At 36.8% G+C, this 22,978-nt stretch overlaps 1 non-coding gene across 1 annotated transcript; it reads left to right on the top strand.

Annotated features, from left to right (window-relative positions):
* Window positions 1–1,164: 1,164 nt before the first annotated feature.
* LOC122705980 lies at window positions 1,165–1,271 on the top strand. The gene has a single exon (XR_006344248.1). It is a non-coding gene; the product is annotated as a U6 spliceosomal RNA (small nuclear RNA).
* Window positions 1,272–22,978: the final 21,707 nt, after the last annotated feature.

The raw sequence follows: 22,978 nt of genomic DNA on the forward strand, positions 1-22,978 counted from the left end.
TGAAGTCAGAGAGTCTGACTCCTCCAGTTGGCTATTCAGGGCCTTTTGTGTCTCAGTACAAAATTTTAGATTTTTTTCTAGTTCTGTGAAAAATGCCATTGGTAATTTGATATTGTGTTGAACATTTAAGTATTATTCAATTACCTTTTAATCATCACTAGTGCTTTTTGCCTTAAGTCTATTTTGTCTAATATCAGTAGCTTTAGAAATCTTTTTGTATGCAAGTGTATGTCTTCTATATCTTCTTCCATCCTTTAACTCTACACACTCCTGTGTCCTAATGTTTGTATATATGTCTTGTAAACAGTATTTAGCTGGAATTCTTATTTTATTTAGACTGACAAGCTTTTTATCTGAACTGGAGAGTTTTAGTCTATTGACAGTTATTTGATTTCTGATGTATTTGTTCCTGTTATACTCCCTACTTTTTTTCCTGCCTTTTAGTTTTCTGTCTCTTTTCATGTTTCCTCTGTATCATTTTTATTTCCATTACATATCTTCCTTCTACTAGGTTAGAGAATGTAACTTCTGAAGTGTACACATTTACTAGTCACCTTTATGTTTTAGCATGGTCACCTAACTTGTGAAAGCCTATAGTTACTCAGTTTCCTTTTCCGCCACACAGATTATACAAAGACCTTAGAATACATTAATCACTACCCTCCCTATTTATATTCTGTTTTTGCAGTATATTTTAGTTCTAACACTCAAATAAAGTTATTAGCACTGCTATACATAGTGGTAATTTAGATCAGCATTTCTTAACATCAGCACCTTTGACATTTTGGGCCAGATAAATCTTTGTTGTAAGGAGCTGTCCTGTACATCATAGGATATTTAGCAGCATCCCTGGTGGCTCAGTGGTAAAGAATCTGCTTGCCAATGCAGAAGTCTCAGGAGATGCAGATTCTATTCCTGTGTTGGGAAGATCACCTGGAGAAGGGAATGGCAACCCATTCCAGTATTCTTGCCTAGAAATCCCATGAACAGAGGAACCTGGCAGGCTTGCAGTCCATGGGGTTGCAAAGAGTCAGACACGATTGAGCACACACGCATGTGCTCACTGTCACGCTGGTCTCTCTACACTGGATGCCGGTAGTATCATTACCTCCCCTAGTTGTCTCAGACAAAAAGTCTTCAAACATTGTCAAATATCCCCCAGTGGTGCTCGTTTCGGCAGCATATATACTAAAATTGGAACAATGCAGAGAAGATTAGTATGGCCCTTGCACATGGATGACATGCATATTTGTGAAGCGTTCCATATTTTTTGGCTGGTTCATGTTGATGTTTGACAGAAACCAACACAATTCTGTAAAACAATTATCCGTCTATTAAAAAATAAATAAATTTAAAATTAAAAAATGAAAACAAAAAATCATACACAAAACCAGTAGCAGAGTGATTGAATACTATGCCTCATATATATATGCCTCAAATTTTTGAAAGCGCTACAAATTGTATTTTATTCATTGATGCACATATATATGTGGAAATATAAAATAAGAACTGATAGAACGAATATCAAATTCATAATAATGAAGAGTGGAATAGGAATGGTGGACAATGGAAATTTTTTCTGTTTTTTGACAATGGAAATTTAAAATGTACTTATAATTGTTCTTTTATTAAAATTAATGAAGCAAATAAAAGTAATATCCCCTAGCAGTGGGCAGGATTGCTCTTGGTTAAGAACCATTGATTTAGATACACCCACCTATTTAACAATATCTTTTCTCGACATTCTGTCATGTCTCACACCTTTCACCATTTTCTTTCTGCTTATAATGATAATTTAGAATTTTCTTTAGTGAAGTTTGAATGGCAAAAGGTAACAAATCTGGTTTTGTTTTGGCAAATCTGAGAAAAGCCTTTTTTTGGTTGTTATAAAAAGATAATTTATTGGGTGTAGAATTCTAGATGAGAGTTATTTTAGCACACTGGGTAAATCATTTCACTGTTTGGTGATTTTGCAGCTATTGAGAAGAAAGAGCTATTGGTTTAATTGTTATTCACTTGTAAATAATATGTTTTTTCACTCTGACTCATTTGAAGAAATTTTTTGGTCTTTTCTACTAATTATTGCTATTATGTGTATAGGAGCATATTTTTATTTTTCTTGTTTGTGATTTGTTGGGCTTTTTGAGCCCTAGAATTGGTAACATTCAACAGTTTTTGGAAATTCTCAGCTATTGTTTGTTTGAAAGTTTTTTCTTCCCCATTCTATGTTATCTTTCTGGAAATTAAACACGTTAGATTTTTTTCATGTTATCCTCCCATTTTCTTCTGAATTTTCTTTTACATTTTCCTTCTCTGGGCTCTCATTTTCATATTTCTTTATATTTAAAGAATATAAATGTCTCCTGTGTCTCCTGCATTGCAGGTGGATTCTTTACCATGAGCCACAGGGAAACTCATTTTTTATACCATATAAGTAGTAAAATTGGTCTAGAAATCCATGTGAAGGAGCCCTTATGGTTATGATTTCTTATGGGTGGTTTTTCTCTCTTCATCTAGTATCTGGTTTCCTTGATATCCCTTCTACACTATGGGTTTATCTAGTAGATTGTAATCCTTTGGAGTCTCGGACCTTCCATACCAATGCCTCCTAGGCTTTGTGTGTGTGTTTTCTTCCTTTCTTAAGAACTATGAAGGGCCTGAGATGTTTATCCTGCTTTTAGTCAACTTTCAAGCAATCAAGTTTCATGGATTCTGGTACAAGACTTGAAACTCTCGAATTAAAGACAGAAAAAAATGTAATAGCAATAGGAGTAACCAGAATATCAGCATTTGGCATAGTTTCCCTAAGCCTCCATTTCCACAGGATGGCTTGAAGAGGCATCAGATGACATCTAAAGTGCAGTGGATTGTATTATTTGACAGGAACCCAGAGTTTAGGGAGTCCAGTTCTTTTATAACAGGCATGCTTGTTCTTTTGCTCTGCAGGGAGACACTGTCTCTATCTTTCAAGGATGCTCAGTAAACAAACATTCTTGATAAGATAGTTTAGAAAAAAGAACAGCTAGTGCCTTCCTCACAACACATGTAGAAACAAGAGAGACCTGTGGGGAATTATCTCCCCAAAGTCTTCAAAATGGAAGGTCAAATTTTAGCAGCTATCCTTAGAATAAAAACTATTAGTGCTAGCTAACCTTAGAAAATTCCTATTTTATTTTAACCTTTGCAGCTTCTTTACTTTTTTTCCTGGTGAAATGTTTATTATATTTTATTCACCATTTTTTAAAGCAAAAAAAAAAAAATCTTCTCGGATTTCTAGTGTGTGATATTGTTGGAAATTAAACTTTCAAAGTTAATTTATAGAACTTAATATAAGCCAACTACTTATAGTAAGCTTGTTTCTTGCTGTAATTCTTTAATTGATCTCCAATATCTGAACTATAAGCAGTTTCTTCATATTTCCTTTTCTACTTTGGTATCAGAGCATATGCCTTTCCATTTTAAAAATAATTTAATATGCAAAGAAAGATTCATTTTTCATGTTTTATGCAAAAATAATTCTCCACATAAGCATTTGTAATCTCTTTCTTGAAGAGGAATAACTGTGCAGATCCTGGTTAAGAGAGAATAGTGTCTCCAGGTATGTTGGGGTTAATCATCAAGAATAAAATTGTATTAGATTAATCTAATTTGAAATTATTTTTCCCCCAGTTAATTGGGAGTACTTTTGACTTGCAAATATTGTTAAAATTGTTTTTACTGTTTTTTTTGTATATGTTTCAAACTCTCATGCAGCTTATTTCTCATGTTTTTTTTTTTTTTTTGTGGTCATATGTATGTTGCCTACATATAGATGTCAGGAAATAAATAGTTAAAATGTGAGACATAGTCTTGTTAAGTTCCAGCCTAAGGGGTGGTTTATCCTTTTATTTGCTATCTGCAATGGTAGTATTTGGTAGTGAAAAAGAGAATAAGTACCACAAGGATACATTTATATAAAAATATAGAAAATCTTTCAGACAGAATATATCAGAATTGATTATTTTTCTACTCAACCCCACAAAGTATTCCTTACCACTGTTGGCCCGCAAAGTAGTCCTTAGCACTGTTGGTGAGGTTAAATGATTTCTAAGAGGTCACTGAAAGATACTTACAGGTCACTCAAGCTGTAAAGGTTAGTTCACTTTCCAGATTTCTATGATATTTAGTTTTGCACACTAAGGATAGAGCTAATTTCCACATTATAGATAAAAGACCAAGGCCCAGAGTGGTAAATCTTTTGTCTAGTATCACATTGATGAGGACTAAAGAACTGAGTGGAGACCTGAGCTAAGGTCTTTTCCAAGTTTGAGGCTTTTGCCAAAATAGAAATTTTTCCCAAATTGTACCCGGAAATCTTTTTTAAAAAATTTTTTATTGGAGTTTATAAATGTCAATATGTGTTCCTCTAAGTAAAGGTCAAATGATTTTTTTTTTTTAATGCTGGTTTCAATAAAATTTAGAGTATTTTTTTCATGCATTTTGGATCCTAATTCTTTATTAGTTATATGTTTTATAACTATCTTCTCAACTTGGGCCTTATCTTTTTACTTTGTTACAACATTTTTTGATGAATAGAAGTTTTGAATTAAACTGTAGATTAATATTAGTATTTTTTCATCATTTTAGCTTTTAAGGTTTGGTTTTAGGGATTTTTTTCCCACTCTAATATATCCTCATAAATTTTCTGCTAGAAATTCAGAGTTTTTTTTTTTTCCCCAATATTTTTGTCTATAATATACCTAGAACAGATAATATATCAGGAACTGGGAATATGGTGTGAGATAAGGATTTCATTTTTTTCCAGATGAGTGAATAATTGTCCCTGCACCACTTGAAAACTGATCTTCAGGAATTATTTCCATCATGTGTGAAATTTCTACTTATATGTGAATCTGTTTCTGGCCTCTCTGTTTTGTTCACTTGGTTACTCTGCCTATTCATACACCAATACCAATACTATTAGTAATTGCAGGGAAAAAAAGGAAATGGTCTAAATGTTCAACAGGATGAATAATTGTATATATTCATAATTAAATATTATTTAGCAGTAAAAATAAATTAGAGTTCCATGTGTTAAAGTCTCATAAAATAATATTACTCTCTCCCGAAAGAATAATGCCTAGACTATTATACCGCCTTTATTGCTGTTTTAGTCACTCAGTCATGTCCGGCTCTTTTGCGACCCCATGGACTGTAGCCAGCCAGGCTTCTCTGTCCATGGGATTTCCCAGGCAAGAATACTGGAGTGGGTTGCCATTTCCTTCTCCTGGGGATCTTCTCAACCTAGGGATTGAACCAATGTCTCCTGCATCGCAGGAGGATTCTTTACTGCTGAGCCACCTGGGAAGAAATATACCACTTTTAGAGAAGTGGTATGAGAAACAGAACTACCCATTTATTTCTGTATACTCAATATATAGAAATAAAATAAAGATGTTGATAAATGCATAGAAGCTATCTACATTTGGAATTTTGTTATTTCTGAGAGATGGAAGGGGTATGATAAGGGGAAAGACACATAGAGGCTTCCATTATATTTGTAGTATTTCTTTCTTAAACTTCTAGGTGAGTGCAAGAATTTGTTTTATTATTGTTACACCTTTTTATGTCTTCATTTTTCCCTTATGTTTTTACAAATAACAATATAAGATGCCTTTACTGCAGTAGTTCTCAGAGTCTTTAATTTGCTAATAGGCCTTGACTTTATCCAAAAAAGGGGGCATTCTATGAGTATTTCCCAAATTAAATTGACCATGGAACCTCTTTTCCCAGGAACACCTATTGGTACCTTGGGAGTTAGTCTGTTTTATGGATCCCAGATTCCGAACATGTACATTAGACCATCCTGCTTATAAAGATGAGACAAATTCAAGGTCTAGTCTTCCTTTAGAGTGTCATTGAGTTACCAGAAGTGCTTTGAACCCAGCAGGATATAACGGGAGGGGTGGTGCATGTGGTTTTTACCTTAGTGTCTTTCTTGAAGTTCATGGATCTTCCTACAGCTTTAAGTTGTTGGGTACATCCTCCTCCCACCACACCCTGTGGGGACAGTTGGAATGTTTGCAAAAGAGAAATCAACAAAGTACAATTTCCACATGGTGAGAGCAAAGCTATAACATGGCCTCATCTTTTGTTTCCAAAGTGCAGTGCAAATAGCACACAGTGTAGAGAATGTTAGTTACAGGAATTGCAGCCTCCAGAGGCATTCATTGATCAAGAGTCAGTTACAGAGAATTTATTATCACCCTACCAATAATAGACCGTTTTTTTTGATGGGTCATCCTCGGAAATAACACTGTTGTATGGAATACATCTTCTGTGTACTGAAAGTTGTTGTAATGAGACTGCTTTAATTAATATTTTTTAATATATAAAAATGAGGCTGATTCCTACTTCTTTTTCAATAGGAATGCTTTATTTGGCAGACTTTACATATAAAAAAAGAATATATAAATAAAGCAGCTGATTTGACCTGGCAAGCGTCGATTCCAATTCAGCGTACTTTCCCTATTTATAAAGTGCAGTAAAAATGTTGGCCTTTAGAAACTGATATTCCCTGGGTGAGCAAGTGTGGTAAGGCTTTTTTTTTCTTCTGTTGTTGTTATTATTATCACTCTTTTAAAAAATGTAGCAATATTCTAAGAAAAAAATCTCCAAATAAAAGCTAATATAATGTTTTTATGCTTATAAAAAAGAGAAAAAATGATTTTTAAATGACTTGTTAAAGACTGTGACCCCAAATGGTGACTGCAGGCCTGGTGCAGGCTAGTATATGTGCTACTATAATCTTGCTTGAGGCTCATAAATCTTGCATTATTTGGAGTAAGTGTAGACACTCCAAAATGAATTTCGAGGCAAATGTGCATGTGTTTCTGGGCACAGGCCGGGTGGAGGGAATGCTGTGATCATGTCTCAAAAAATTCTAATCATCTGGTCTTATAATGAATGGATTAGTTCCTCCATTCTGCCAATAGAACATGAACATAAGAAAACTTTGAAGTGCGGGAGGCAATGGCAAAGAAAACAGTAAACTGTTCATGTGAGACTGGCCTGATGCTTGGTGATTAAGAGATGAAGACCCCACGGGTCAGCTCCCCATAGGTACAAACAGATGTTTGCACTGTTTCACAGCTGCTAAATATGATATAAATCCAAAGAATTTTTCTTGTTTTTATAAAGGAAAAAAATACCCAGACAGCAAATTTTTGGTCATTCAGATACTCTTACCAAATGACATCTGGTTTCTGTACTGCTTATTTAAGCAATCCTTAAAAAAAATGTTTGCCAAGGGGAGTAACTCTAAACTTTCAGTCCTTCACCATACATAACAGTACAGTTTAAATTACAGTGTGGCATGCAGAGTTTATTCTGAGCAATGCTGTTCTTTATTTCTTAACTAGCAAGTTTTATTTTCAAGAAAATGGGTTAGATATTATGTAATTAGTTAAGGGAAATCTATGATGAAGTTGCATTTAAAATATCTTGGATTCTTCTCCTAATGATGGCAAAGAAAATGAATTAATTGCTTCCATATGTTAAGCATGGTGGTGAGCAAAGTTAAACTATACAATTACCTAAAATAAAATGTCAGCAATGTAGCAAGAGAATATTTTGACTTGCACCAAGGTGAGAGAACATGAAAGGCAGAAAGGAAGCAGTGACAGGTTGAAGGTCAAGATGGAAATGAATCTTAATAAATGACTTGCCTAAATCTTCAGAGAAGAACCAGATTTTTTGCCATCCTTATATCTGTTACACCTTTGAGTTTACGTACAGAAGTTGGCTTATTATTATGCCCAACATGTTTATATTGATTGTCACCCTCCAAGATGTCTATTTTGAAGGGTCTGATACCCAAGTTTACAGGTTTGCTTTCTGAATATTTTCTACCTCAGCCTTTGTGTCTGACATTGATCTATAGTTTCATTAGAGCCTTCATTCAGTGAATCTCCCAGAGCTTAGCACTGAAACAGAAAATGTGATAATTCCATAACAAATTTGGCAATTAGCAGCATTCCTCCTTTCAGGTTTTACATCATTATTTGGCCTGATGCTGTAATTCCAGTCTGATATTAATAAAGAGTAAGCAGTCTGACAAGTCCAACTTCATTGGAGAGTTCTTACCCAAAGATTTGCTAGGTCTGTAGAGTATTCAAAACCAGTCCAGTGGGAGTTACTCAGAATGAAGATAATGTACTGCATGGACTTTTCTTTTTAAAAGATCAGTTTGTTTTTTGAGTATTAGATTCTTGCCATTATGTGATATAGGGTCTACCAGAGCTGAATTTATAGAAGGATGATATTTTTTTCTATTGTGTTTTACTTTACAAAGTTTGGTTATGAGTTAATCTTAGGTTTCAGCATCAAGTCTAAATTCACTGGTTCATTTGCCTTTTCTTTTTTAGGAATGTTGCCTTGCCCCAGATTCCATGATGAGGTTTATCCTATCTTTAGCATACCTCATTTTCGTGTTTACTAAATTTGGGAAACATCTCATGTCAAACTTTCTCATATATACCATCTGTTTGTGAAAATCTCAGGTAGGGGCTTATAAAGAGGCTTCATGAAGTCATGGCTGAGGAGTCCCATATTTCAGATGACACTGAACTGTGCACAGCTAAACCCCCCACCTCCACGCCCCAGTGCCAGTTCTCCTTATCACTAACAGCTTCCTATTGATGTCAGTGAGACTAAATATGCAAAGGAAACATGAAGCTCTTCATTCCCTGAGAACCAGGATATTTAGATTGTGCAAATCCCTGAACCCTAAAATGGATTTAATCAGCCCAATTCACATCATAAATATCATGTTGCAAGGACACACATGTGCTGGAACAGATAGGAGATTTCATTTTAACTTCTAAATTTGCAAAATTATGCCTGTGGGCCATCAATTTTTCTTGGACACTCCAGGGACTTCATGCCAAGAGGAATTCTTGAGGGACTCCATGCCAAGAGGAATTCTTACAGTGAGTAAGATCATGCCTTTTATTGAGAAGGGAGACATGTCCTCTGTTATCAAAGATACCATATTTCATATTCTAGAACCCTCTGAGCAGTTCTTCCTGTCTGTTTGCCCCAGACTATTCTGAAGAATGGCTAGGTGATCTTTTGCAAGGTCTATTTCTATTCTTTATCTTTTCTGTCTCCTGTCTCTGTCCTCTCTCCTCCCCTCCCCACTCCTTTCCTTCCTCCCTCCCTCCCTTCTTCCTTACTTTCCTCCCTACTTCCCTCCTTTCCTTCCTTCCTCCCTTTGTTCCTTCCTTCCTTCTTTCTCCTCCTCTCTTCCCAATAACCTTTAATATATAGTGATTCCCTATTAAATTCCATATAAATATGGAAGAATAACTGAGGCTAGTTTTTTAATTAAAGTTTTTATTTTGAAATAATTTTAGTCACAAGTAGTTATAAATAGTAATGCAGAGAAAGCCCCTGTACACTTCTCTGATAGAGACATCTTGCAAAACAATTGTAGTACACTATCATAACCAGGATTATACATTAATACAATCAAGATATGGAATATTTCTATCATTATGAAAATCCCTCATTTTGCCTTTTATACCTATAATCTATCCTCCCACCTCAGCTTCCTCCTTAACTACTGGCAACCATGAATTGATTTCTACAGTTGTGTTTTTTTTTCCTTTTTCAATTGCTGATCTCTTAATTTCAAATGTATTTCAAATATCCTGCACTTGTACTCTTGTCCTCTTATGATTACTGGTTTTGATATGATATTTGTATGTGGATGATTTTCTACTTTTATTGTATGTTTGCCTTTACTGGTGAGTTTTTCCATTTGTGATTTTTCTTGTTTCTAATTGTGGCCTTTTCTTTTCCACTTAGAAATGTTCACTTAACTTGTTTGGTGGTTTAGTCACTACATTGTGTCTGACTCTTGAGACCCCAAGGACTGTAGCCCGCCAGACTCCTCTGTCTATGAGATTTCCCAGGCAAGAATACTGGAGTGTGTTGCCATTTCCTTCTCCAGGGGATCTTCCCAATCCAGGGATTCTCCTGCATTGCAAGGTGGATTCTTTACCAACTGAGTCACCAGGGAAGCTTGTTTGGTGGTGCAGAATTCTCTTAGCTTTTGTTTGTCTGTAAAGCTTTTGATTTCTCTGTCAAATCTGAACAAGAGTCTTGCTGGGTAGAATATTCTTGGTTGTAGGTTTTCCCCTTTCATCACTTTAAATATATTGTGCCACTCCCTTGTGGCTTGCAGAGTTTCTGCTGAAAAAATTAGCTGATAGTCTTATGGGGATTCCCTTATATGCTATTTGTTGTTTCTTCCTTGTTGCTTTTAGTATTTTTTCTCTGTGTTTAAGTTTTGTCAGTTTGGTTACTATGTGTTTCAGTATGTTCCTCCTTGAGTTTATTCTATATGGGCCTCTGTGCTTCCTGAATGAGTGATTCCTTTCTTTTCCATGTTAGAGAAGTTTTCAGGTATTATCTATTTAGAGAATTTCTCAGGCCTTTTCTTTCCCTCTTCTTTCATGTCCCCTATAATGTGAATGTTGGTGTGTTTGATGTTGTCCCAGAGGTCTCTTAAATGGCCTTCATTTCTTTTCATTCTTTATTCTGGTCTGTGGCAATGATTTCCACCACTCTGTCTTCCAGCCCATTGGTTCATTCTTTTGCCTCATTTATTCTGCTGTTGATCCTTCTAGTGTATTTTTCATTTCAGCTATTGTATTATTCAACTCTATTTGGTTGTTCTTTATGTTTTCTAACTCTTGGCTAAAACTTCTTATAACTTCTTACTGTGTGCATCCATTCTTTCCCCAAGTTCTTGAATCCTTTTTGTGATCATTACTCAACTATTTCTCAGGTTGATTGCCTGTCTCCATTTCACTTCTGAGATTTTATTTTGTGCCTTCATCTGGAACATATTCCTTTGCTGTCCCAAATTGTTTAAATTTCTATTTGTAATTTTCTACATGTAGTAACTTAGTTATGCTTCTTGACCTTGGAGAAGTGACCCTCTGTAGGGGATGTCCCGTGTGTCCCAGTAGTGTACTCCCTTCTCATCACCTAATGGCCAGGGACCAGCTGGTCCCAGGATAGTTTCTGACCTGTGTTTGGAGACTCAATTCTGCAGCCTGAAGAACTGTAGTTTCCTTGCTTCTGGTGTCTGCCCTCTGGTGGGTGAGGCTGGTCTAGAGGTTTGTGCAGGCTTCCTGGCAGGAGGGGCTGATCCATAAGCTTCTGTAGGAATGGCCAACGTCCAGAACACTGATAATACCAAATGCTGGTGAGGATGAGGAGCAATAGGAACTCTCAGTCATTGCTCCAACTAAGCAGCCCAGAAGGCCCCACCTGGACCTTCAGGGGACCTTATACACCAGGAAATATGAGGAATGTGTGTCAGGCAGAGGTGCCTGTGTTTTGCTTTGCATCCAGAGAAAGGGCTGCAGTGAAGATCTAGCCCTGGAGACACTGGAAGGTGATGGACTGGTCAGGATGCTCCTTGCCTACTGCTGTGCTGTCCTAGGCTACTAATTTTGTCATTTTGAAACTGTTATATAAATAAACACACAATACATAATTTTGTGGGGATTAGCTTTTTTTTCCACTGAGCATAATTTTCTGGACATTGAGTCAAGTTATTTTCATGTATTAGTAGTTTGTTCTTTTTTATTGGTGAGTAGTATTCTTTGGTGGGTTTCCTTGGTGGCTCAGTGATCAAGAATCTGCCTGCCATTGCTGGGCATGTGGGTTCAATCCCTAGCTTGAGAAGATCCCCTGGAGAAGGGAATGGCAACCCACTCCAGTATTCGTGCCTGGAAAGTTTCATGGACAGAGGAGCCTGGCAGGCTACAGTCCATGGGGTCACAAAAGAGCTGAACACTTAGCGACTTAGTGACTAAGCGACTGAACAACAATATTCCATGGTATAGCTATACCATAGTTTGTCTAGTCATTCACCAGGTGAAAGACATCTGAGTTGTTTCCAGTTTCTTGTGACTAAGCTGCTATGAACATTTGTGTACAGGTGTGTGTGTGAGCATAGTTTTTGTTTTTTGGGGATAAATAGTCAGGAGTATAACTTTCAAGGCATATGGTAGTTGCATGTTTAGCTTTATAAGAAACGGCCAGACTGTTTTCCAAAGTGGCTGTACCACTGTCCTTTCCTGTCATCAGTAACATTGAGTTATACAGTCTGTCTGTGTTGGGTGTTGTCATTCTTTCTTATATTAGCTATTCTGATATATGTGTAGTGATATCTCATTGTGGTTTTAGTGTGTATTTCCCTAATAGCTAATGAAGTTGAATGTCTTTTTATTTTCTCATTTGCCATCTGTATATTCTCATTGTTAATATCATTTGCCCATTTTGTAACTGGACTTTTTTTTACTGTTGAGTTTCGAGAGTTCTTTGTATTTTCTAGACACTAATCCTTTGCTGGATAAGTGATTTACAAATATTTCATCCCAGTTTATAGCTTGTCTTTTCCTTCTCTTAGCAGGGTCTCAAGCAGAGCAAAAAATTTTATTTTTGATGAAGTCCAGTTTATCTATTTTTCCTTTCACAGGTTATGCTTTTAATGTCAAGTGTAGGAATGCTTTGCCTGGGGCTATGTTCTGAAGATTTTTCCTGTTTTTTTTTCCCCTAAAAGTTTTAAGGTTTGTGAAGTTATAGCTATGTAGTTTATAAGTTATATGCATAACTTATCATCAAAGCCTACTGCTGTTGACATCAGCTGTACGGAAACATTACATCCTTTCACTCTATTTATATCAATAATATAATTGTCTTAAGTATTTACTCCTAATATATTTAGAACCACATCAGTCAGTGTTGTAATTTTTGCTGTCATTATTGAACATGACTTAGAAAACTCAAGATGAAAACTTTATTATATTTACCCATATTTTTGCTTACTCTATTCTTTCTTCCTTCTTAATGTTGTAGGTTCTTATTTTTATCATTTCCTTCCAGTTCAAAAAACTTTCTTCAGTCATTAACTTATGTTAGGTGTCCTGGCAACAGATTCTCTTGGTTTTCTTTCATCTGAGAACATCTTGATTTCTAACATAGTAATAATTCTTTTTACAAATTATTGGTTTTTACTATAGGCACAAATTACTCTTATAGGTGAGTTTCAAGTCTTATCAACTAAAGAAGCTACTTGCCTAGTGTTTAGGACCACTATACAGCCTGTAGTAGGTAAGCAATAATAATCTATATTGTTCAGACCTTGCAACTGGGAAGACAGAAGATTGGTACAACCTTGCAGCTTCATGTAGATTCATAATTTTTGTGTGACTGCTCAAAAATGCATTTTAAATGCAAGTATTTAAATAGATGTATTTTATGTTAGTTACCACATATAGAGAATTATGACAGAAGGTAGTCTACTAGGAAGTGGAGGCCTGAGCTCCGCCATTTCTCATGAGTTATTTGAGGCTTTGCCTTTTTGGATGGTTGTTTAATAGTTGATCACAATTAAATGCCTTTCTGAAAAGTCACTGATTTTTATCAATTTCTTTTAAAATCAAGTATTTCTTTCCTTTTGATATTAAAATATGCATATTTATCATTTTGGAAAGTGAGTTTCTGGAAGTACAAACTTTCAAATATAATAGAAAGTAATCAAAAGAAATAAGTACTAGAAATGCTTTTAAGAGTTAACTCATATTTTTGATACTTTGTAGCAGGCATGGTGCTAGTTGCTTCACATACATATCTCATTTAATTCTCAAAAATACTTGAAGTTCACGCAGCTATTGAGAGATGGGTTCTGGGTTTGAATCCAGATCTGTGTGACTGTAAAGCACCTACATGTTTTTCTTCTACACTCTGGCACCATCTTGTAGCACTTTGCCGTTTGCCTATGCTAGATTATCCTCTTTCCATGGCTTCTGTGGCTCCTGCTGGAGTGAAAGATCCTGAATTGAACATAATGAAACATAAATGACATCTGTTAACATAATGAAATCTGTTAAAATATGTAAGTAATACCTTTGTAAGTTTTTTAAAGATGAGTTTATATACCTTTAGGTTTGAAATTTTTAATCTGAAATAGGAGTGCAAGCTTGGATTTGACATTCTTGTTGTAGAGGTCACAGTGTGTTCTATACAGAGGAACTGTGGATGTGGGAGCAACCTAGGCCAGTGGGTTCTATTTCTGGTGTGTAACTTTCAATTCACCGAACCATTTTTCTTGGAGATCATTCTATAAGAATGTGAATTTATGGCCTGTATAATTAACAATTATATCCTGTAAATGAAAATGACGTCATGTAAGTTGGGCTTGGGAGTCTAAAATTGCAGAAAGATGCCAGGGAAGAATGTTCATGGTAAAAATTAGGACCACTAGTCATTCATTGTTGAGCTTGGAGACTAGATAACAGTGCTATGAATATAAATAATTCCCAGCCATGGAAACATGCAATACCTTTTTTCTTTTTGCCCAGCATATATTAAACACCAACATCCTAGTAATAAATCCGACAGTGTAGATTTAACCTTCACTCATTTTCTTTTATGCTTCATTTTTCCCTCTCCCAAGAATACCCTCCATTCCCTTTATTAAGATTTACTAATAGTAATTCCATGTTAGAAGAGAGGGCTGTGAAGTATTTGATTAAGAGAACAGGTTTGCGTCAGACAAACCTGCTTTAAAGTTGATTCTACAATTTTCTGTGTCCACTTAAGCAAGTAACCTAAAGAGGTTAGGTCCCAGGTTTCTCATATGAAACAGGGATAATAATCATATCTATCTTGTAAGATTATGATGGGATTACATGAAATAACATATAGAACTTAGTCTGGCACAAAGTACTCAGTAAGTGACCGCTGTTATTATTTATTATTAGCTATTATTTATTTTTTGGAGAAGGGCATGACAACCCACTCCAGTATTATTGTAAGTAATTTGGAATTAAAAGTCAGCTGGTTTGGTCTTCAAACCTAAGAGTCTACCAACCTTATGTAGTTGGAAGGTTCCTGAACCCAGAAAGAATGAACACAGCCACCAAAGTGTATGCAAGTTTAGTGTACATAGGGGTGGCAGAAGTCATGTATAAGACCTGTTAGAACGGTTTACTGATGTTCTAGTTAGAAGATAGCTAATTCATCTAACCATCATTGTCTGTGTACCTACTTGGCACAATGTGCTAGACTTTTTTCTGGCTCTGGTATTGTTCACAGTCCATTTTGCAAATAAATTTCATCCATTTCAATATAACCCAACTTCTTTTTCTCGTCTAACTATGGATGAATATGTATGAGGTATCTGCTAACTCAAATATCAGAAAATTGTTCTCTCTCCATATATGTGATGTTGCTTGGATTTAGAGATCAAATTTTGAGATCCCCACTGGGCTTATCTCTTTGCAGGTGGGAAAGCCTCAGTCACCAGTGAAGCCAGTGAGCTTGGTGGCCACTGTGAGCAAGTCTGGCCCCTCTCCAGGAAAGAGGCCTGGGAGTTCCCCTCCTGACCCGCTCAGAAATGTGTGGTCTCGCACCAGAGTTCCCGTGCTTGTGTCCTTTGGGGACACACAGACGTAGCTGGGGTGGGCTGAGCTATCTTGCTCTTTCCGTGTGCTGAGTATCTCATATCACAGAGAGAAAGGAGCTGGTGAAGCATACATCAGCCTGTGTTCAATAAGGCAGCGGCTGTGGCTTCATTGTAATAAAGTGTTAGAGTTAATCTCCTTCATCTGCTTTCATTTTGCTAATCCACTACATCAGGCACAAAAAACTAAATTTATTAATTAAATGTCCCACTCTCTGAAGGAAGGCACTTGGAAAATGGAAAAATATTCATTAGCAGCAGGGAAAAAAAAAAAAGAAGCCAGAGGATAATTTGAAATCTTGAAACTTCTGCAGTTGGAATAACAATAAAAAGAGGAGAGATGGCCATAAAATAGTCTGTTCTTGGCATTGTTTAATTGGCCTATTTATTTTTCTGTCTCTGAAGCTGTCTTTAGTGACACCTACTGATAAGAGCCAATCGGAACCGTAGCTGAATTCCTTCGGGCTGGACCTGCCAACAAACTGCTCAGCCCTCCAGATGTTGCTGCTTTGTGAGAAATGAGAACTCTATAAACCAGGCTCACCCTTCCTCCTGGGGTGAATGCAAAGACAGTCTGATATGGAAAATCACTGCTCAGCACCATGAACAATGTGCTCCAATGAGGGGATGGGCCAGTTCTTATTTGTCTTGGTGGAACAGACAGCCATGGAGCCTAATGCAAGAATTTTAGCTGGCAACCATTCAAAATGTGACTATACATTGAAATCGCTCAACAAAAGGAGGCCTTTTTAGCTAGAAAAAGTCCAACAGTGGGTTTAAACAAATACCTAGGAGAATTTACAGAGAAGGTTAAAGGTGGAGCACACACCATTATTTTAGGCTGAACATGTCTCCACCTCTTGTCTTTTTCAGATTCCATTCTTTTGTGTTATGTAACAAATGAGAAAGATGCTACAGTAAATAGCCTCATGGCACATCCTAACTGTCGATGAATGATATTCCGTGAGCACTGGCAGTTCTGGGAATAGAATAAAATGAGCTAAAGTGAATTCATTCTTGTCCTCCAGACCGGAGTGTCCCAGTCTTTCTTAGTACCAGACACACTAGTGACCTTGCTGTGAAATGGTAAGAAAATCTATCATTCTTCTTTTTTCCTGAGCCAGTCCCTCAGCCAGTTGTCTGTCCATCCAAATCTACCTTCATCTACATTATACACACTCATGCACCCCATGACACCCGATTAAGGCCAGCCTCAATATATGATGAGATACTATTCTTTTCATGATGTAATCTCCAAATAAATAAGCCTTTTGATTCATATAATGGATATTCTTCTTACTTATGATATTTACTTATTAATTAATTTATTACTTATTAGATGTTTACTTATGATATTTGACTTAATAACTTAATCTCACATATATATTTACAATCACACCTTATATGTAAAGGTACATTATTTGAGAACCAACCTTTTGAGTTCACATGTGACATAATTTTTATTTGAACTCTTCACATGAACCTTGGTGACAGTCAAGATGTAACAGAGCCTTTGTCACCAGTAGAGCTATTTTTTCAAATCACCTAGTATAGTTTCCTAGAGTCTGTTACCGTCATTTTGATTTCATGTTTTGAATCTGAATGTGAAATACAGTACTGCAAATTTTATTCCAGCCGCATGTACCCATTTGCATAGTATTGGGATTTTAAAAAAAATCACCCTGTGGTCCCTACAATAGAACCACTTAAGTGAACCTTGAAAGTCTCATTAACTTGAGAGCCAACATGCAGAATTGTCAAACATCCAGGAATAATGACTAAATCTGTGGTAATTTTTTCTTTTTAAAATACTGTTCATATCAGATGACTTCTGCAGACTTCTAAAGCTAACACTGATTGAGCCTGTTTCAGTCTAATGAGTCTCCATCCAGTGGCATTTGTTGTTTAGAATAAAGTAATTGAAAAAGCATCCCCATTATATGATATTTGGCAAATACTCCATATAAGGTGACTCTTTCATAAGAGATTTGAGGGGAAATTTTGCCTTACAATCAGGCATATTCAGTATATTCAAACATTACCGCATGCCATCTCTTCTTTCTATAAAGTCTACCGTCATATCTACACCCCAAGTTCCTACTAAGAAGTTGGCAGAAAGAAATATTAATCTCTGAGGATGACTTTGTGTCTTATAGAATTATGAGGTACTGGTGAAGAAATGATGCTTCAGATGCCAACTGTCTAAGATTATATTCTCCTCAGATAATTTCAAAACAGGACAGATGTAGAGTACAACAAATAAGCAATGGTGTGAGAATGAAGTGGTAAGCCTAAAAGAACCAATATTTAGATGAATTGCTCCTGGTTTTGGGTGAATAAATGTTTGAGTAGATTATCAGAGTGAGGGAAAAGCATTATCTCCTTTTGTATTTAACTCTGGAGGTCTTTGTGGAGGAAGAGGAATTTTTGGCCTTTGATTTGAGAAGAGAGACTGGGTAAATTATTGTAGAAGAGGTCTGAAGGAAGCACTATGTATGAATGGTTAGAGGAAAGTTCAATAGGACTAAGAAGGAGGTTGACTAACACAAAGCAGAAGCTGTGGGGGAGAAGAAAAAAGCTGATAAATTAGGGTTGGTAGTTGATAGGCACTTCAACTAAACAGAGAAGAAAATGGAAAGTTTATTGGCTCAGAAAAGAAGGGGAAGTAGATTTATAATGATAGTTAAGGAGGATGGCTATTAGAATGTGATGTTGATGGAAGGTGAGGGCTGAAAAAAGACCTGAAGGCCATTGCAGAATAGAGAACAGTCATCTAACTTGGAAAGAGATAATGAGATAGGGTGTCAAGGATTCAGGCTAAGGTTTTTCCCTGAGGTTTGGGAAGAGGATAGAAGATATGTATGTTAGTGATATTTATGTTATTAAATTAGGTTATACTTTTCACACATGTGTGTAACTAAGTTTATTTGTGTCAAGTCTATTTATTTGTAAATACTTTGGAGATTAGATGCTCAAGTCATAGAATGTAGCCATATATCACGTGTCAATCATTTCATTAATCAAAAGGTACTTAGTTGTATTCAATGAATGCTTGTTAAACCTAACTGTATGCTTGGGTCTATACAATGAATGTGCTAAGTCACTTTAGTCGTGTCTGACTCTTTGCGACTCAATGACCTGTGAGAGTTGAGCTATGAGGAAAGCTGAGCACCAAGGAGTTGATGCTTTTGAACTGTGGTGTTGGAGTATGAGAGTCCCTTGAACAGCAAGGAGATCCAACCAGTCCATCCTAAAGGAGATCAGTCCTGAGTGTTCATTGGAAGGATTAATGTTGAAGCTGAAACTCCAATACTTTGGTCACCTGATGTGAAGAGCTAACTCATTTGAAAAGACCCTGATACTGGGAAAGATTGAAGGCAGTGGGAGAAGGGGACAATAGAGGAGGAGATGGTTGGATGGCATCACCACCTCAATGGACATGAGTTTGGGTAAACTCCAGGAGTTGGTGATGGACAGGGAGGCCTGGCATGCTGCGGTCCATGAGGTCTCAAAGAGTCGGACACAACTGAGTGACTGAACTAAACTGAACTGACTTGTAGCCCGTCAGGCTTCTCTGACAATGGGATTCTCCAAGCAAGAATACTGGAGTTGGTTGCCATTACCTCCTCCAGGGGACCTTCCCAACCCAGGGATTAAACCCACATCTCCTGTAACTCCTGCATTGCAGTGGATCCTTTACCTCTGCTCCATTGGCAAAGCCCTTATACCATGAATAAACCAAATCAAATATCATATGTGGGAGCCAAGTATTGATGTGGCTGATTAATATGTTTAGGTGATTTCCTTTTCCCTGCACTTGGATTTTCCACATTGGTGTATCTTCCAGGGTGCTTCCCTGCCCAGTAGGTATCTTCCATCTATGAAAGTTCTGAAGAATGCAGCCTGCCTTCCTATCCCATTCACCCAAACTTAGTTGAATGTATGCTTCATGTTGCATCATCTATTCTGAGCACTTAGATATACCTGAAAACTTTGTCCAAATTAGATTTCAAGTATGATTCACAACTGTAGAAGTTGACCACTACTAATAAAGATAAAGAAACCAAGGCACAGAGAAAGTGGACAACTTGACTAAGTGTATACCACTAGTGTGTGGAACTGAGACATGGAACCCAGTCCACTCCAAAGGTGATATTCTCCAATCTCCAAACCTAAGTTTTTTTGGTCACTTATATATGATATATGATTTGACTTTTTGACTTTTAAAATAAGATTTTTTTTTTTAAAAAAAGAGCTCAATTAATTAATATGGCCTTTTACAAAGGAGGAAGAAACTATAAAATGTAGAACCATTTATTTCTTTTTTTAAAATTAACTTATTTTTTCTTAATTGGAGGCTAGTTACTTTGCAGAGGAACCAGAGATCAAATTGCCAATATCCACTGGATCATTGAAAAAGCAAGAGAGTTCCAGAAAAACATCTATTTCTGCTTTATTGATTATGCCAAAGCCTTTGACTGTGTGGATCACAATAAACTGTGGAAAATTCTGAAAGAGATGGGAATACCAGACCACCTGACCTGCCTCTTGAGAAATCTGTATGCAGGTCAGGAGGCAACAGTTAGAACTGGACATGGAACAACAGACTGGTTCACAATAGGAAAAGGAGTACGTCAAGGCTGCATATTGTCACCCTGCTTATTTAACTTATATGCAGAGTACATTATGAGAAACACTGGGCTGGAGGAAGCAAAAGCTGGAATCCAGATTGCCAGGAGAAATATCAGTAACCTCAGATATGCAGATGACACCACCCTTATGGCAGAAAGTGAAGAAGAACTAAAGAGTCTCTTGGTGAAAGTGAAAGAGGAGAGTGAAAAAGTTGGCTTAAAGCTCAACATTCAGAAAACTAAGATCATGGCATCCGGTCCCATCACTTCATGGCAAATAGATGGGGAAACAGTGGAAGCAGTGGCTGACTTTATTTTCTGGGGCTCCAAAATCACTGCAGGTGGTGACTGCAACCATAAAATTAAAAGACGCTTACTCCTTGGAAGGAAAGTTATGACCAACCTACACAGCATATTAAAAAGCAGAGACATTACTTTGTCAGCAAAGGTCCATCTAGTCAAGGCTATGGTTTTTCCAGTGGTCATGTATGGATGTGAGAGTTGGACTATAAAGAAAGCTGAGTGCAGAAGAATTGATGCTTTTGAACTGTGTTGTTGGAGAAGACTCTTGAGAGTCCCTTGGGCTGCAAGGAGATCCAACCAGTCCATCCTAAAGGAGAATAGTCCTGGGTGTTCATTGGAAGGACTGATGTTGAAGCTGAAACTCCAATATTTTGGCCACCTGATGCAAAGAGCTGACTCATTTGAAAAGACCCTGATGCTGGGAAAGATTGAGGGCAGGAGGAGAAGGGGACAACAGAGGATGAGATGGCTGGATGGCATCACCGCCGACTCAATGGACATGGGTTTGGGTAAACTCCAGGAGTTGGTGATGGACAGGGAGGCCTGGTGTGCTGCGGTTCATGGGGTTGCAAAGAGTTGGACATGACTAAGCGACTGAACTGAACTGAACTGAATTACTTTACAATATTGAGGTGGTTTTTGCCATACATTGATATGAATCAGCCATGGGTGCCATGTGTCCCCCCATCCTGAACCCCCCTCCCACCTCCCTCCCACCTCCCTCCCCATCCCATCCCCCTGGGTTGTCCCAGTTCACCGACTTTGAGTGCCTTGTTTCATGCATTGAAATTGGATTAGTCATCTATTTCACATATGGTAATATACATGTTTGAATGCTATTCTCTCAAATCATCCCACCCTTGCTTTCTCCCACAGAGTCCAAAAGCCTGTTCTTTGTGTTTCTTTTTGCTGTCTCACATATAAAGGTCATCATTACCATCTTTCTAAATTCCACATATATGTGTTAATATACTGTATTGGTGTGTTTCTTTCTGACTTACTTCATTCTTTATAATAGGCTCCAGAGTCATCCACCTAATTAGAACTGATTCAAATGCATTCTTTTTAATAGTTGAGTGATATTCCATTGTGTATATGTACCACAGCTTTCTTATCCATTCATCTGCTGATGGACATCTAGGTTGCTTCCATGTCCTAGCTATTGTAAACAGTGCTGTGATGAACATTGGGGTACATGTGTCTCTTTCAATTCTGTTTTCCTTGCTGTGTATGCCCAGCAGTGAGATTGCTGGATTGTATGGCAGTTCTATTTCCAGTTTTTAAGGAATCACTGCACTCTTCTCCATAGTGGCTGTACTAGTTTGCCACTAGTTTGCCAACAGTATAAGAGGGTTCCCTTTTCTCCACACCCTCTCCAGCATTTATTGTTCATAGACGTTTTGATAGCAGCCATTCTGACCAGTGTGAGATGGTACCTCATTGTGGTTTGATTTGCATTTCTCTGATAATGAGTGATACCGAGCATCTTTTCATGTGCTTGTTAGCCATCTGTATGTCTTCTTTGGAGAAATGTCTATTCAGTTCTTTGGCCCATTTTTTGATTGGGTCATTTATTTTTCTGGTATTGAGGTGTGTGAGCTGCTTGTATATTTTTGAGATTAATTTTTTGTCAGTTGCTTTGTTTGGTATGATTTTCTCCTATTCTGAAGGTTGCCTTTTCACCTTGCTTATAATTTCCTTCATTGTGCAAAAGCTTTTCGGTTTATTTAGGTCCCCTTCATTTATTCTTGCTTTTATTTCCATTACTCTGGGAGGTGGGTCATAGAGGATCTTGGTGTGGTTTATGTCAGAGAGTGTTCTATGTTTTCCTCTAGGAGTTTTATAGTTTCTGGTCTTACATTTAGATCTTTAATCCATTTTGAGTTTATTTTTGTGTATGGTGTTAGAAGGTGTTCTAGTTTCATTCTTTTATAGGTTGTTGACCAGTTTTCCCAGCACCACTTGTTAAAGAGATTGTCTTTTCTCCATTGTATATTTTTGCCTCCTTTGTCAACAATAAGGTGTCCATAGGTGCGTGAATTTATCTCTGGGCCTTCTATTTTATTCCATTGATCTATATTTTTGTCTTTGTACCAGTAGCATATTGTCTTGATGACTATAGTTTTGTAGTATAGTCTGAAGTCAGGCAGGTTGATTCCTCCTGTTCCATTTTTCTTTCTGAAGATTGCTTTGGCTATTTGAGGTTTTCTTGTGTTTCCATACAAATTGTGAAATTATTTGTTCTAGTTCTGGAAAAATACCGTTTATAACTTGATAAGGATTGCATTGAATCTACAGACTGCTTTGTGTAGTAAACTCATTTTCACTATATTGATTCTTCTGATCCATGAACATGGTGTGTTTCTCCATCAATTTGTGTCATCTTTGATTTCTTTCATCAGTGTTTTATAGTTTTCTATATATAGGTATATATAGGTCTTTTGTTTTTTAAGGTAAATTTAATCCTAAGTATTTTATTCTTTTAATTACAATGGTGAATGGGATTGTTTCCTTAATT

This window comes from Cervus elaphus, chromosome 12 (genome assembly GCF_910594005.1).
Source record: "Cervus elaphus chromosome 12, mCerEla1.1, whole genome shotgun sequence".
Lineage (NCBI taxonomy): Eukaryota > Metazoa > Chordata > Mammalia > Artiodactyla > Cervidae > Cervus > Cervus elaphus.